We start from the raw sequence: 16,429 nt of genomic DNA on the forward strand, positions 1-16,429 counted from the left end.
TTTTGAATCTCAAAGGAAGAGTTATTATTGCTTTAATGTTTTTTGCAACTAAAATTATTATAAACAATTGTCAAAATTTGAATGTAGAGGTAATCATTTCATTTATGCAATTTAAATGAGTTAACACAGCCAATAGAGATTACAACTTTTTTTAACTCCTAAGATTCCTTTTGGCTGTGTTCATGGTAGTCACCATTTTGCTCCAAAAGTTGTCTTCCCTATGATTGGGGTAAAATTTATGGACAGTATTTCTTATGAACCCCACTCTAACAACGTCCATCGACGCGCGTTTGTCTTGGTCTTTGGATGATCCCTTAATATTCCTTGTCGGGTCTGTTCTTTTAGTAGTAGTAAAAAGGCTTCGGCTCTACTATTTTGTCATTCATGAGTTATTGTATATCGTCCATTTTCTTATGAAGTTCCTCCAGTTTGTCCATAATTTTAACAGGTACCCTCTACAATCGCACTGCAACACAGACGCAGGTTGCTCTTGACCATTATTGGCCCTGCTGCACCTAGGGCCAGCAAGGGTCCAGGCTAAATATTCAAATAACCAAGAAATGTAACTATTGGTATCAACTGCAGCAAGGGAAGAAGTCTTTCTGACTTGGATTTTTTCAGCATTTCTCAAAAAAGATTTTGTAGTTCACTGTATTTAAAAAACAAATAATATATACATCTACAGCAGACATGCTGAAAACTCTGAGGGCAATGCAGGCCAATTGGCCTGCTTAGATCTGAATATTGCAGGCCCGGACAAGATATTGCCGGCCCAAATGTTTTTCGCATTAATTTGTATATTTACCCTATTTCGCGTAAAAACTGTGCACTTTTAACTTCTGCTTTATACACTTTCAAAGGACAGTTGAGTAGCAATTAGGTGATTAAAAATCAAATAACTGCATCTTTGAATAGATCTTTTATTGAAGAGACATTTTACTGCTCAGATAACATCTGGGTAATATATGACTTAGAGGTAAACTAAGGGCCAAAAAGGCATCAAAACTCACAGAAAACAAATTTTCCATAGGTAAACTGCAATTTTTGTAGACTAACCTTAAACCAGGCCTTACCTGAGCTAAATCATCCATCTAAACTACCCAAGAGCACTTTTCCAAGTTTTGAGTTTCTTAGCAGCTTTAGACAAAATGTCAAATTATCCCAACCTACACATGACTTTAACTTGCATTATATAGAGCTTAACAGTAAATTGTATAACTCTGAAGTATCGAATAAAAGTACTGATGGAATAAAAGTACTGGGTGGAAAGAATTTTAATATTTAATAAAAGTACTGATGGAATTAAAGTACTGGGTGGAAAAAAATCTCGAAATTTAATAAAAGTACTGGATGGAATAAAATAAATAAATAAAATAAAGAAGAAGAAGAGAAAGAAAATGAAAGTACTGGATGGAATAAAAAATATTGTAACGCGAGGGGTCGGGCCCGAGCAACCGCGACACCCATGCGCGGCGTGGGAACTTGGGTGTTTCTTAGGGAAAGTATATCCCTGTCCTTCAGAAATAAAGAGGCAGATTTATGTTTTAATAAATTTTATTAAACGGATAAATCGACCATAAAATTCTCAAGTCAGTGGTGATTATCACATGACTTATTGTCATAAATGTCTATAAAATTGAGAAGTTGGCGTTGCGCGTAGTGTGAGATGACATCTGAGATGGAGTCGACTTCGTTGACGGCTTTGCGTTGGATGGCATCGTTAATGGAATCGGGTAGCGTGCGATGACATCAGGCATCTCTAGTGGTAACCATGCGTAGGACGGCCTCGTTGACAGTTCGCGTTAGATGGCTGCGTTGATGGAATTGGGAAGCGTGCGACGACATCTGGTATCTCTGGTGGTAACTACGCGAAGGACGGCCACGTTGACGGCACCGCGTTGGATGGCATCGTTGATGGACGTCGTTGACCCTCACTTTGTTTCTTCTTGGTATCAGCTGGCTGAATAAGGTATCTGGTATTCCCAATGGGATAACTAAGGAAACTAAAATAAAAACTACCCCCAAGTCTCATGGAGGATTTCACCGCGCACTTGGACTGGAACATCATCAACAGCACCAAGTTGCGTCTGCGCCGATGGCGCCCCGGACCCGTACGGCCTTTCACCCGAGGATGAGATGTGCACTTCTCTTCGCCATCAAAACCAGCAGCAACCTTGGCCAGGAACCTGTCAACTGCACCCCAAGCACAGCACAAAAACAAATCTTTCCGATTTTTCAGCCTCCGCGGAATGACGTCGGAACAGTGCAAGCTGGCCTTTACAACGCGCGACTGAATGACGTTTTTCCGCGCAGGAGTACCCCTTTCTCTTTTACACGGCCTTTCAACAGGCGTAATCTCGTTCGTCTTTCTTCGCGACTGAACAACGTTTTTCCGCAGGGGTCCTGCCTTGGTATTATGTGACGGTCGTTATTGGATTGTGACTGACATTTAAGAACATGAGATTTCAATGGAACTGAAAGATTTATATTGTTAATTCCTTTCAAAATGTCATTTAATTATCTTAGGTGTGCTACATGTATATACTGTCGAAAGGCGTGATCATCCCGATCATAAGAACATCTCTCCTGAGGAAGCTTCCCCCGAGGGCTTATCATATTTTGTTATTCATCATTTCATTTCTCTTTGCGGATTTATCCCTAATAGTTGTATTTGATCTATCAAATCCAGTCCAATTCACAGTCGTCTCAAAAACCATTTTAAATTAATACAGATTGCTTAGAAGTCTATATTTAAAGCATGATCATTATTTCCATAAAATTGCAATGAATTATAATGAATAAGACTTGGTCAAAGGCCATGCTGTTTGATTATTAAAAGTTTGGCCGCGGCCTTGGATATGCAACTCTGGTTGCAGCAACATAACTGACTAGCATTTAACTTGTCGCTTGTACTATAGAAATTGTTAATCACACTTGCGCTTACAAATCTGGATTTTATAGGATACGTTTTAAGGTGTCTCCGGAGTAAAAATCATTGTACTGAAATCATGATACACAGTCAGTGTTTTTTTAATTTTTTATTTTTTCAATTAATAAGGTGTATTAATAAAGATTCCTTAGTCGATCGCGATTTAGACTGCGGCAGTTTAAATAGATCTTAAGTTTATTTCACTGATGGACGTAGTGCTTATGCATTGAATCAGCGTGTGCAGTGGTGCAACCAATCTTTAACTAATAAGGGAGTTGGAAGAACCAGCGGGCGACTGTTAATCGTTCTAATATTTAATCAACACTGAGCGGAGAACAAACAAAAAAGGAAAAAGATGTGTCACTCCATGCGCTGGTGGCCGGGGAAATTTCAACAAAGCCCGACTAACAACAATGTACGTCACGGTCACCTTCAATATTTCATCCAGCTAAAAGACGAAAACAAAAATACTTTAATACCAATGTTGACTGGAGGTGCATAAGAATTTTTTTTATGAATAAGTATTGCCCCACAACTGATCGTAGTATATCCCACGATAAGATTTCGCTCGATAGACCATGTCTAGAACCATAAGTAAACCATTAGTTCTTAACTAGCTGTCATAAAAAACCTTGCTTGAAAAACTGAATAACTATAAGACCATTGTTATTTTGCAAGGTTAAGCAGCGATACATATGTTGATATATAGCAAACATTATCAGTATGATGTGCCGTAATACGTATATAACAGGAGTACTTTTTCTATTGATGATGATATCTTGCTCATAGTGGGTGACGAAGAGAAGGGAGGTTTAACCACGTAAGTGAAGAATCACTGCACATTAAACGTGCATCGTGTGTCCCTTTTACGCGGTTTCTGCTAATGAAAATGTATCATATCGCAATATACTGATTTCTTCATAGAAATTCATTTTTCACATGAAAATAAGTAAATCGCCGCAAGTCAAAAACGGCTATTTTGTTTATAAGTTCTGGGCTTTGACAGAGAAGGACAGGCCTGCTTTAGATGACAGCCGGATTCGGTTGTATTTGTATGGGGATTGCTACCAGTAATTAACACAGTTTTCACATGAAGTACCATTGAAACACGACTCATGACTCATGAGCTGAGGTCAGTATAACAAGCAGCATGGTGGCCAATAAGCTATTTAATCTTTTATGTAACCTCTCTCCAACCGCGGTGATGAAGGCTTAAACCAAGTGTTTTGGTTTCTCACTTCTTTGTTTAAGCACAGCCCCCCCCCCCTCTTTTTTTCAGGACTTGGCAGCTGATGAAGGTCAGTTGTTGACCGAAAAGCGCTTTCTGCAACCAGTCCAACCCCCCTTTTTTTCGTTTCACCAGCCGCACTGTGTGTATCTCGTACAGTCGACCCTTCAGGTCAAACACATACAGAGGCGAGACACCTCTCTCACATCATACTGAGGTGAAACAACAGCCAATAATATTGAATACGGCAATAAATAGTTATCTTACATAATTCGAATCAGAATTATAGACGGACACGTTCTATCACCGTTGTCATCTCTTCACAAACACGTGATAACGCATCTAAAGGGACTTTTATACTTCAATCTAAACTCTAACGTCCCAAAAACAATCTCAAAGCTTTTAACGAGGGGCGCTGTCAAAACACACGTCCCCAGGGGCCCAGTCCTGGATCGTGTTATTTTGATAAGAGTTAGTTGAACTAAGACATGAGCCGACAACCCCTAAACAACGAATATTAAATCGCAACTACAAAGGGGAGGATGTGGTGTGGTGTGAAGATAGCCACAGAGACAGAGTACAAAGTATATGTACAGGAAAAACGAGAGGATGAAGACAGTAAGTGTTTTTATTCCTTTTGTTATTTTCATAATATTCATTTATTTTCATTTTTAATAATTGATTATCAATGTGTGTTGATAAATTACCAAGTCTTTAATTTTATTACATTCTCCATTTCTGTTGTAATGGTAGGCTACATGCATTCTTGTAATTCTCAATCCTGATACTTGGTCTGAATTTTTTTTAGTCAGACATGCTGTTCCCTTTACCAAGTTATGTTTAATACGTTATTACACATTATATTTTGATATTATTTCGTTATATCTTCACAGAAACCGTTAAGAAGGACACCGCACTGGAAAAAAAGGAAAGGGCGATAGCAGCACTGAACAAGGGGAAGACGTTGAAAGGGGCAACGGCAGAAATATCTGACGCGGGGGTCTGCCAGGCTAAAGGAGTGCTCAAGTTGATGTGTGGAAAATAATTTACACGCAAGGGCGATTTGATGTGTGGAAAATAATTTACACGCAAGGACGATTAGAGACCAAAGTTGTAGATTAGATAATATCACAGTATTCATCAATGTTAATATATCTCCTTTACGGTGATTGATTTTTACTTACTGTTTTTATATATATTGTTATTATAATGAGATCAGTACTTCTTCTATTTGAACATATATTTGTATGTTATTTTGCTGTGATCCCAAGTAAACTTATATGTTTTAATTCAGGCCCAGTCTTGAAAGTCCAATTGGGGAGGGGAATGACCACAGTACGCGGGAAGCTAAATCATCAATGCACAAATTACAGTGTACTATTATCTCACTGATAGTAGGCATTTAAAAAATATCCTGAAAATCACGTATCACCGGGTATAATGTCTTCGTTTCACGAAGGGCGGTGAATAAATAATTGCATTCACAAGTCGCGAGAATGGGGTGCTTCACGAATCACGCTAAATAAGATGAACGTTTCACAAACCTCAAGAAATAAATAGCTGTTTTTTCTACAGATTTATTCTGAAAGTAAATTTTTCTCTTAGGATTTGAGCAGCATTTATTTGATTTAATACTTTAAGTTAGTCGGATATTTCAGGTACATAATGTGTTGCGTTTCTCTTGTTATTTTATTTCTTTAGCCTACGCATTTTGTAGGGGTTTTGGTGACAATATTTAATCTTTCCTTGGAAGGTAGGCTTCATCGCCTTACTCAATGTGAACAAAAATACCTAATGAGTGTAATTCTTAAAACGGGGTCGGGCAATTAGGGCACACATAATTGGCATGTTATTTATTCTCTGCAAATACATTAAGTCGATGGATAAGTAGTAGTCGTTTTCGTTTTCATCATATGTTTACCAGATGTCAGATAAATAATGGAAAAAGCCTGACTATTTATGTATCTGTGACGTTCCTATAATTGTACTTTTGTTTAGATTTTGTTCTGGAAAGTCGTATTTAAATGAGGTTCGTATTTATTTGCGTAATTATTTTACTAGGTAAATTTTTTAATGGTATTCGCTATTGTTTAGGGTGTGCGTATAATGAGAGTACAAAATAATACATTAGTGTAAGATTACTTTCCACTTGTGAAATAAAGTAGCTGTGTTGCGCTTTATAAACATAATTCCCACTGCATTGTAATGGTTATTGATGTTTTTTGCAATAAATTACTATAAATGAAAATTCACAGGCCTTCCTCTCATAAAATGAAATGCTACATGAATTTGAAACATTATCAGTGCTATAAGTAATTGAAATAACTATAATCGTCCATATTTGATTAGATAAGGGTAGTAAAGACTTACCTAAAATTGCCTTTATTTGATCGGAAAAGGGTTATAATGGCGTACCTCATATCGCATTTACTTCATCGGAAAAGGGTTATAAAGACGTGTCAAAAATCGCCTATATTTGATCGGAAAGGAGTTGTAAAGAGGTTGTTTTTAGACGCCTATACTTGATCGGAAAGACGTAGTAATAGTGCAACTACAATTTTAAGCTTAGGCATAAAAGGGTAGTAAACCCGTAGACCCTGACCTTTCCGGTAGAGCTTTACACCGTTGAAAAGGCTTGTAAAGAGAATATTCAGACCCATTTCCTGAAGAGTAAAAGAGCTGAAAATTGACTTTTTGTGCTGTGAAGGTCTTGGCCAGGAACTTGTCAACTGCAGCCAAGGGACCAATTCCTACATGCTGGAACCCCTCCTCACCAGGAAAAACACCTCCATATTCAGTCAGCCAACTGTCCACTTAAAAACTTAATAATTGCTAGGAGCACTTATATTAAAGAGAGGGTGCTGCCCTCTAAAAACTCACTGATCTAACTTTGTAAAACCATAGCTAAATAAGCTTGCCAATCACCTTATTTGTTAAAAGCATAAACCACTTGACTTCGGTAACTTAACGAATTCTCTGACCTTAGCACTTTATTAAAGAGAGGGTGCCACTCTCTGAAAAGCTCACAAATCTAACCTTGTATGACCATAGTTACATAAGCTTGCCAGTCGCCTTACTTGATAAAGGCATAAACTTGGCGGTATAAGTCCACCCTTCTAATTAGGTAACTTAATGAATTCTCTGACCTTAGCACTTTATTAAAGAGAGGGTGCCACTCTCTGAAAAGCTCACAAATCTAACCTTGTATGACCATAGTTAAATAAGCTTGCCAGTCGCCTTACTTGTTTAAAACTCAGAAACTAGTGGTAATTAATCTAACGAGCACATGCCGGTAAATTTTAAATGACCCAAACATTAAAGATAATCGGTTTCCATATAGTAATAACCCCTTAAGGTAACTCGAGATAACTTGTCCTCTTATAGAGATAACCCCTTAAGATAACTTAAGATAACCTACAGAGATAACCTAAGATAAGCTTTGATCTCATAGAGATAACCCATTAAGATAACCTGAGATAACCTATAGAGATAACCTAGGATAACATGTTCTCTTATAGAGATAACCTGTTAAGATAACTTAAGATAACCTATAGAGATAACCTAAGATAACCTTTGATCTTATAGAGATAACCCATTAAGATAACCTAAGATAACCTATAGAGATAACCTAAGATAACATGTTCTCTTATAGAGATAACCTGTTAAGATAACTTAAGATAACCTATAGAGATAACCTGAGATAACCTTTGATCTTATAGAGATAATCCATGAAGATAACCTGGGATAACCTTTGATCTTATAGAGATAACCCATTAAGATAACCTAGGATAACCTGTAGAGATAACCTAAGATAACATGTTCTCTTATAGAGATAACCTGTTAAGATAACTTGAGATAACCTATAGAGATAACCTGAGATAACCTTTGATCTTATAGAGATAACCCATGAAGAGATAACTTATAGAGATAACCCATTACCCCCGCGGGGGCACCCTCTAAATAAAATCTAACTCACTGGTACTAAAGGCTGTTGATTCTAATTCTGTCGAAAGTGGAGTCAGCTTTTCGAAGAACCCACGCTTTGGCTCTGCAGCCCTATTTATAGACTCCGTTACGTCATGCTCGCGTTGCGGTCAAAGGTCGAAGGTCGTGACCTAACAGCATGGCCGCTCTGCATGGAAGTGTCACTAACTTGTGTATTGTAGATTTAGCGCCGTATTTCCATTATTTGGGATTTAAATGAAGAATTAACCTATGGGTTTAGTTGGATAAACTCCAGAACATATGTCTCTAAGGAAAAACGAAGTCTTAGGTAAGATTTAATGTAAAGTTATTGAAGAAAAGTAGATTCCGGTCATAGCAGACGATCGTGCAGCACATGTTTACATTGTTTCTAATGATTTTAAATAGCAGATTCGTGGCTTCTGTGACCCCCTTTGTTACAATATAAATAAAAATTAAGAAGAAGAGGAGAAAGAAAAAAACTATTTATCATTGTAAAAAAAACTTTCAGCAGATAAAATTCACTCAGTATTATAATTTATTTATATTAATTTATTTTCAAAAATAAAATTGCCATACGTTCTGAATAATGTATCAAAATGTCATTTTTGTCACCTCCTAATAATGAAAAAATATAATGCATTCGTGTGAACAGCATTCACGGATAAGAGTTCAATTTCATAATCGTCAGGGTCCGAAGACGCACCAAAGCCGCCTCCGATAGCCATACGCTGTTAGGAGACGTTATTCAAAGTAAATTTATTCTCAGATATAAGGTTTGTTTTGGTTAACTCCTAAGGGTTTATCTTACATAGAAGTGTGATTTAACGAGGGCGTCCGTTGATTGATTGAGACTCAGGGTCTTTTCTGACTGGATGAAATTTATTTGGAGACTAGGATTTAAGGTGTGAGGTTGTCTCCTAGTCCTCGTGAGGGTGGTACGGTAAAGTCTTGAAAATTTCGTCGTTCTTGAAAATTTCGTTGGCAGAAGATTTTCCGCCGACGTAATTTTTTTCCCTTTGAAAACTTCGTCGACCTTAAAAATGAGGTAATCGATAATTTTTGAAAAGTTCGTCACCAAATATGGCCGCGTTGTCCAGCTCAAACATGAAGGTAATGCGTCAGTTGATTCAAGACAATGATACGATCAGGATATCATTGCCGATAACACTCTCAATGGGAGATAGGAACAATAGTGCGCCCCTGCGAGCGGTTACTCACAATATAGATGGTTTAGATGTGAATTCCCGTTCTCAATTGCGGGAACGTCGGCCTTTTGTCTTTAGTTGCATTACTATTACCTGGCTTAAGGTGCCTTATCAAGCCGGCAAATAGAAGTCACAGGCCGCGGCTTTGTCATTTGTAACGCCGTTATTGTTATCGGCGGCTGTCCTAAATGAGGAAGACACAATGAAAAAATCAAGATATTATCTCGAAGTGAAATGTACCCGTCACTGCTATTCATGTCCATGTTCAATTTAGGACCATTTAACGATTACCTGGCTCGTACATGGAGATCGTTCGCAATGCGAATGGGACGAGATGGCAATTTTCATGTCTTCAGCGGAGAATCGTTCGCGTAATATCGTCAACAGATCGTTCGCGATCCAAACGAGACGAGAAGATAATTTTCATATTTGTAGCGGACTCCGTTCGCATAAGATCATCAGCGGGAGATCGTTTGCGATTAGAGAGAGATGAAAAGGCAATCTTCATATCTTCAGCGGGAGATCGTTCGCGATGTAAGCGAGAATAAAATGCACTTATCATATTTGTTCAAAGGAACTTCGTTTGTGGAAGATCGTCAGCAGGAGATCATTATTTTAACCCCCCCCTCCCCCTTTGAATTTTATAAATAATATATATTTTTCATTTTATCTTTAACCCCCCCTTCCCCCGCTCACGGCATATCTTCAGCGGAGAATCGATCGCGTAATATCATCAAGACTTTGTTCGCGTAAGATCGTCAGAGGGAGATCGTTCGCGATCCGAGGGAGACGAAAAGGCAATTTGCATATCATCATCGGGAGATCGTTCGCGATGTACGCAAGAATGAAATGCAATTTTCATAATAGTTCAAGGGATTTAGGGAACTTTGTTCGCGGAAGATCGTCAGCGGGAGATTATTTAACCCCACACACACACACACACACACACACACACACACACACACAAAATATTCATTTTCATTTGATGTTTAATCCGCCCCCCTTCCCCCGCTCACGGTATATATTCGGCGGAGAATCGTTCGCGTAATATCCTCAGGACTTTGTTCGCGTAAGATCATATCAGAGGGAGATCGTTCGCGATCCTGGCTTGACGTAAAGGCAATTTTCATATCTTCATCGGAAGATTGTTCGCGATGTAAGCAATAATAAAATGCAGTTTTCATATTAGTTCAAGGAACTTAGTTTGCGATCGTCAGCGGGAGATCATTATTTTAAACTCGTCTCCCCCTTTGAATATTATAAATAATATATATATTTAGTTTTATTTTTAACCCCCCACTTCCCCGCTCACGGCATATCTTCGGCGGATAATCGTTTGCGTACTATCGTCAGGACTTTGTTCGCTTAAAATCATCATTTGGAGATCGTCTGCAATGTAAGCAAGAATGAAATGCAATTTTCATATTAGTTTAAGGGATTTAGGGAACTTCGTTCGTGGAAGATCGTCAGCGGGAGATCGTTCGCGATCCTTGCTAGAGGAATAGGCAATTTTCACATCTTCATCGGGAGATTGTTCGCGATGTAAGCAATAAAAAATGCAGTTTTCACATTAGTTCAAGGAACTTAAATTGCGGAAGATCGTCAACGGGAGATCATTATTTTAACTCCCTGTAAATTTTTAGGAAGTTACAGATGGTAATTTAAGAAGGCCTGACACTCAATCCTGGGAAAAGCCCTGCATGCAACAAACGTTCCCAAGTGCGTAATTTTTTTTAACATGTCGCGTCCAGGTTATGATGCAAGGTTGCAATTAGGCTTATCTTGATCCTTCTCCTCTATCAGGAGGTATGTTTCTTACCGAGAAAATAATTCTCAACATGTTTTCGGGTACAGTAAGTTAAATATAACTTAATCGAGATGCACTAATAAATAGATTATTATTTACCACCAGAAAATGACTTAAGAAGTAGTAATAAATATCCCACCATAAAGGAAGGTCAAAGATAACAGTCGCTAAGGATAAAAGCCCAAAGGCCGGATTTTTGAAAATTTCGTCATACCCAGGAGTCGGGGAGAGGTAATTTTGAAAAATTAGTCGGATTTACACAATTAAAAATATTAATTAATTTTTAAGCGACGAAATTTTCAAGACTTTACCGTATTGATTTTAGGAGGGCCGCTGTTGCTTAGTTTTTGGCTAGGCGGCTAGTATTTTTCATCCTAATGACTCGCAACTTTTAACAAGGTTTAAGATAGATGGTACAGCAGATGTGATTCTAGTTCTGTTAAGTTAGACCCAAGTGGTGTTAAGACCGAGTGAGTATCCTGCGACTTCTTTATTTTTTAATGTTTTCTTTATTAGTTATATTTGGGCTTCTCGCCCTAGGGTCATGATTTCTTTCAAAGTAAAGAGAGGGTTTCTCGCCCTTGGGATGGGACAAAAGAGTGGTCTTGTGGCTTGTTTATTTATTACAATATATATATATATATGAATATTATGGTATTGCTTTTCCTGAGCATGTGTGTAGCCCTGAAAAGGGCTGTATTAAATTTGTGTTGCTGGCTCATTTGAGGCACTTCAGGGTGGCAGCTGTGCGGCGTTTTGCTTTAGTCGATGTGAAGATCTTCTTCTTCTTGGATTCCATTGTTAAAAGCAGAGTGCGGACCTGTTCCAGTAGATCTGGGTTGGTGTTGGGAGTCGGTTGAGGGCTGGCGTTGATTTCGTACGTCCCATGCATTTTAAAGAAGGCCTCTGCCTTGCTTTCGCGGGCTAGGGCTTCTTCATGGTTCTCCTTGGCCTTTTTCACAAAATACTCTATGTGGAGTTCGATTGTATGCTTGATCTGCAGCCTTGTTCTGGATTTCAATTAGCTTGGTGGTGAGAGCTTCGTGGCCAGGACATCCTTTAAAATCTATCCTGGCTCTGACTTTGTGTGTTCCCCTTTCTTGTTGCCGGTTTATGTGGTTCACCCTCTCTGTACATCCTGTGATGTACTGTTTAGTTTCCATCACCTCCTCGTAATGTGGGTTATTAGAGTCGCGTGGGGAACTCAAAGGTGCGGGTCGCTTGGGTTTGGGCAGAATGCCTTTTGGCGGTCCTGTTTTGTGCCATTTCTGAGAGTCATGTTGTCTTGGTTTCGGCCACTGGTGGTTCTCTCTGTTGTGTCTAAAGTTGTTGTGTTTGTAGGCGTTCTTTCTGCTTTCTGGATACTTGATGATTGATTGCCTCGAGACAGACTTATGCTTGCTTCCATGATTGTTCTCATTTTAAGTGTTCGGTGCACGGATGTTAACGACCTCCTCTGAGATTCTAAATTTTGATTTGTTAATGTGATTTGTGCTTTGTTTGTAAGCACTTAATCCCTCTATGATTCGATTGGTGGAATTATTTTTTAGGTCGGCTGATGGGTTGGTAATTGATTGGTCATTTCTCTGAGTTGCCTCAAGATACAGTTTTCTCGAGGTCATTGGTTGTTTGTGTAAGATCTGTAAAAGGATCCTCACTGTCGATCATCTCTTGCATCAGAAAAACCCAAAAAGTCACCCCCCTCATCACTGCTAAACAAAACATCTGGGACAACATTGGCTGGACAGGATCCCTCCCCCTTCAACACACTGATGATCCCAGTTGTTTAGAACGACTTGACAACCATTTCGGGGCTGATATTGTTCCATGCCGACGCCACCCATGCAACAATGCCCTGTTAACTGGCCATTGACAATTTCTCAAACTTACCCTTTGTTTCCATGGCTAACCGTTGCATGTGCTCCGTCCACATTTTCCTTAGGTGTACCTTGAACGGTCTATTCAAGGACATTTCTAGGGGCTGGGCCCTAGCTGTACAGCCCCAGGGATGACAGCCATGGTGGCATTGGCTTTGCATGCCACCTCCCTCACTTTCTCGGTTGTGTAGGCAGAAAACGCTTGCCACAGCCCTCTCTTTTCTCGGTTGTGTGGGCAGAAAACACATCCAGGATTATTAGGGCTGGTCGTCTGTCCATGTAAGGCTGCAGAATGTATCTGAGCCATTTGTTTGAGCTGGGTGTGGGAGGTTAATAGTGGGAGTCATCTTTGGTACTAAATGTAGTGCAAATAAATGTAAGCTGTCACTCCTCCAGTGAAACTTAAGGGTGGCTTGCTAATCCCTACGTGACTTGTCATAGTTTATGACAGATATCCGTTGTTATGATTTGGCCAACTGACCTACTTTGACTGCATGCATACGCTAGATTGTCATCAATACACCCATAGTTAACAGCTATGCCAATATGGGCGAGTTGGCTGTAGCCCATTGGATTTGATTAATGTTTTCTAACTTCGCCTTCGTGGGCGCTGGCGGTACACATGGTTTTAGTCCCGACCCGTATGTTCCTGCGGCTCCGCCGGCTCCTGCGACTCCTGCAGCTCCGCCGCCAAGTCACCGTTACCGCTTCTCCTCCTAGACGATAAGGGCCTCCATACCCATCTCTTGGATTTAGGTCACCTATAATCTCAACTCGTTCCACGTAAAATTTGGGCTTTGTCGGTATTGGGGTCTAGGTGTGGCACTCATTGCAATGCACCCTTGTCCAAAAATGGCAAAATTAAATGCTAATTATCTCCCCTACAGAAGGAATTATGGGAAAAATTTCTACAGACAGCTTTCCAAAAGTCATATGTGTAGATTTCAAATATGCCCTTGGATTTGACCTTTGACCTTTATTTTAAGGTCAAACGGGCCAAAATTTTCAAAAAAACAAAATTTTTGCCGAAAAAAAAATTATTTGCGGTCTTATTCAGACACCACACAGACTTAACTAATAATATTAATGGAAAGTGTTACCCTTCAGGTCATCTTTCATCTCCGTGAATTTGGGGTCAATCGGTGCATTTTCACGGGAGTAGCGGCCATAAGATATCGAAACTGAAAACTGTCTCTTATTCGGGAACCGTTAATGCTAGACACCCATTCTTTTTTGCATTTTGTAGAGCATGTAAAGCCCAACACTGGAGGTGGTCTCCGTTTTTTTGTATTCCATACGGTTTTCGAGTTACGCTGTATCAAAAAGTACATATTGGTGGTGAAAGCAAAATGTGCAGTACGGTAATGGATAATAAATTTTGAACTCCGGAAAAATAAAACATAAGGCTTGGCAAAGCAGACAACTTGTGGTCAAAAATGACATTATTTCATCAAATTTGAACATCTGGAACTTCAGAGCACCTCCCATTTCAAGAATTTTGACCAAAATGACCTTTTCTTTATTTTAATTAATTTTTTTTGTAGGAAATTTATGGCACATTATGGTAACTCCAAAATTATAACATTTAGTCCCTTATATCTCCAAAACTGGCATAGATAGGTCCATAGTTACTATTGAACTTGAATAGGAAGTCATACACTGGCAATCTAAATGTGACCTTAAAATTGACCTTTGACCTACTTTTCACCATGAACTGAACTTTGCAAATTTTGCTTCCTTTTTATCTCCAAAACTGGCAGAGATAGGTCCATAGTTTCTATTGAACTTGAATAGGAAGTCATATACTGGCAATCTAAATGTGACCTTAAAATTGACCTTTGACCTACTTTTCACCATGAACTGAACTTTGCAAATTTTGCTTCCCTTTTATCTCCAAAACTGGCAGAGATAGGTCCATAGTTACTATTGAAGTTGAATAGGAAGTCAAATACTGGCAATCTAAATGTGACCTTAAAATTGACCTTTGACCTACTTTTCACCATGAACTGAACTTTGCAAATTTTGCTTCCCTTTTATCTCCAAAACTGGCAGAGATAGGTCCATAGTTACTATTGAAGTTGAATAGGAAGTCATATACTGGCAATCTAAATGTGACCTTAAAATTGACCTTTGACCTACTTTTCACCATGAACTGAACTTTGCAAATTTTGATTCCCTTTTATCTTCAAAACTGGCAGAGATAGGTCCATAGTTACTATTGAAGTTGAATAGGAAGTCATATACTGGCAATCCAAATGTGACCTTAAAATTGACCTTTGACCTACTTTTCACCAAGAACTGAACTTTGCAAATTTTGCTTCCCTTTTATCTCCAAAGTTACGCTGTATCAAAAAGTCATATTGGTGGTGAAAGCAAAATGTGCAGTACGGTAATGGATAATAAATTTTGAACTCCGGAAAAATAAAACATAAGGCTTGGCAAAGCAGACAACTTGTGGTCAAAAATGACATTTCATCAAATTTGAACATCTGGAACTTCAGAGCACCTCCCATTTCAAGAATTTTGACCAAAATGACCTTTTCTTTATTTTAATTAATTTTTTCTGTAGGAAATATATGGCACATTATGGTAACTCCAAAATTATAACATTTAGTCCCTCATATCTCCAAAACTGGCAGAGATACGTCCATAGTTACTATTGAAGTTGAATAGGAAGACATATACTGGCAATCTAAATGTGACCTTAAAATTTACCTTTGACCTACTTTTCACCATGAACTGAACTTTGCAAATTTTGCTTCCCTTTTATCTCCTAAACTGGCAGAGATAGGTCCATAGTCTCTATTGAACTTGAACAGGAAGTCATATACTGGCAATCTACATGTGACCTTAAAATTGACCTTTGACCTACTTTTCACCATGAACTGAACTTTGCAAATTTTGCTTCCCTTTTATCTCCAAAACTGGCAGAGATAGGTCCATAGTTACTATTGAAGTTGAATAGGAAGTCATATACTGGCAATCTTAAAGTGACCTTAAAATTGACCTTTGACTTACTTTTCACCATGAACTGAACTTTGCATAGTTTGCTTCCCCTTTATCTCCAAAACTGGCAGAGATAGGTCCATAGTTACTATTGAACGTGAATAGGAAGTCATATACTGGCAATCTAAGTGTGACCTTGAAATTGACCTTTGACCTACTTATTATCATGAACTGAACTCTGCTAATTTCTTTCTCTTTTAACTCCAAACCTGGCAGAGATAGGCCCATAGTTACTATTGAAGTTGAATAGGAAGTCATATACTGGCAATTTACTGTGACCTTGGAATTGACCTTTGACCTACCTTGCGATGAACTTAACTTTGATTGTACCATTTTTAGTAATATATATATTTTTTGCATATTTTGAAAATTCTTGTTGATTGCATTTTTACAGCTTGTCAAGCACAAGAC

The 16,429-nt window shown here is 38.6% G+C and overlaps 3 long non-coding RNA genes across 3 annotated transcripts in view; all 3 read left to right on the forward strand.

The window, feature by feature from the left end:
* LOC147761828 (uncharacterized) overlaps nt 1-16,429 on the forward strand; it is a 127,343-nt gene that overhangs the window by 50,467 nt on the left and 60,447 nt on the right. The gene's annotated exons all lie outside the window — the stretch shown is intronic.
* LOC147761830 (uncharacterized) overlaps nt 1-16,429 on the forward strand; it is a 46,985-nt gene that overhangs the window by 26,913 nt on the left and 3,643 nt on the right. The gene's annotated exons all lie outside the window — the stretch shown is intronic.
* Nucleotides 3,282-6,860, forward strand: LOC147761831 (uncharacterized). The gene is made up of 2 exons (XR_015334666.1): nt 3,282-4,775; nt 5,051-6,860. It is a non-coding gene; the product is annotated as an uncharacterized LOC147761831 (long non-coding RNA).

Source organism: Lingula anatina, chromosome 5 (assembly GCF_051362555.1).
Source record: "Lingula anatina isolate TDL-2025a chromosome 5, LinAna3.0, whole genome shotgun sequence".
NCBI classification, from domain to species: Eukaryota; Metazoa; Brachiopoda; class Lingulata; order Lingulida; family Lingulidae; genus Lingula; species Lingula anatina.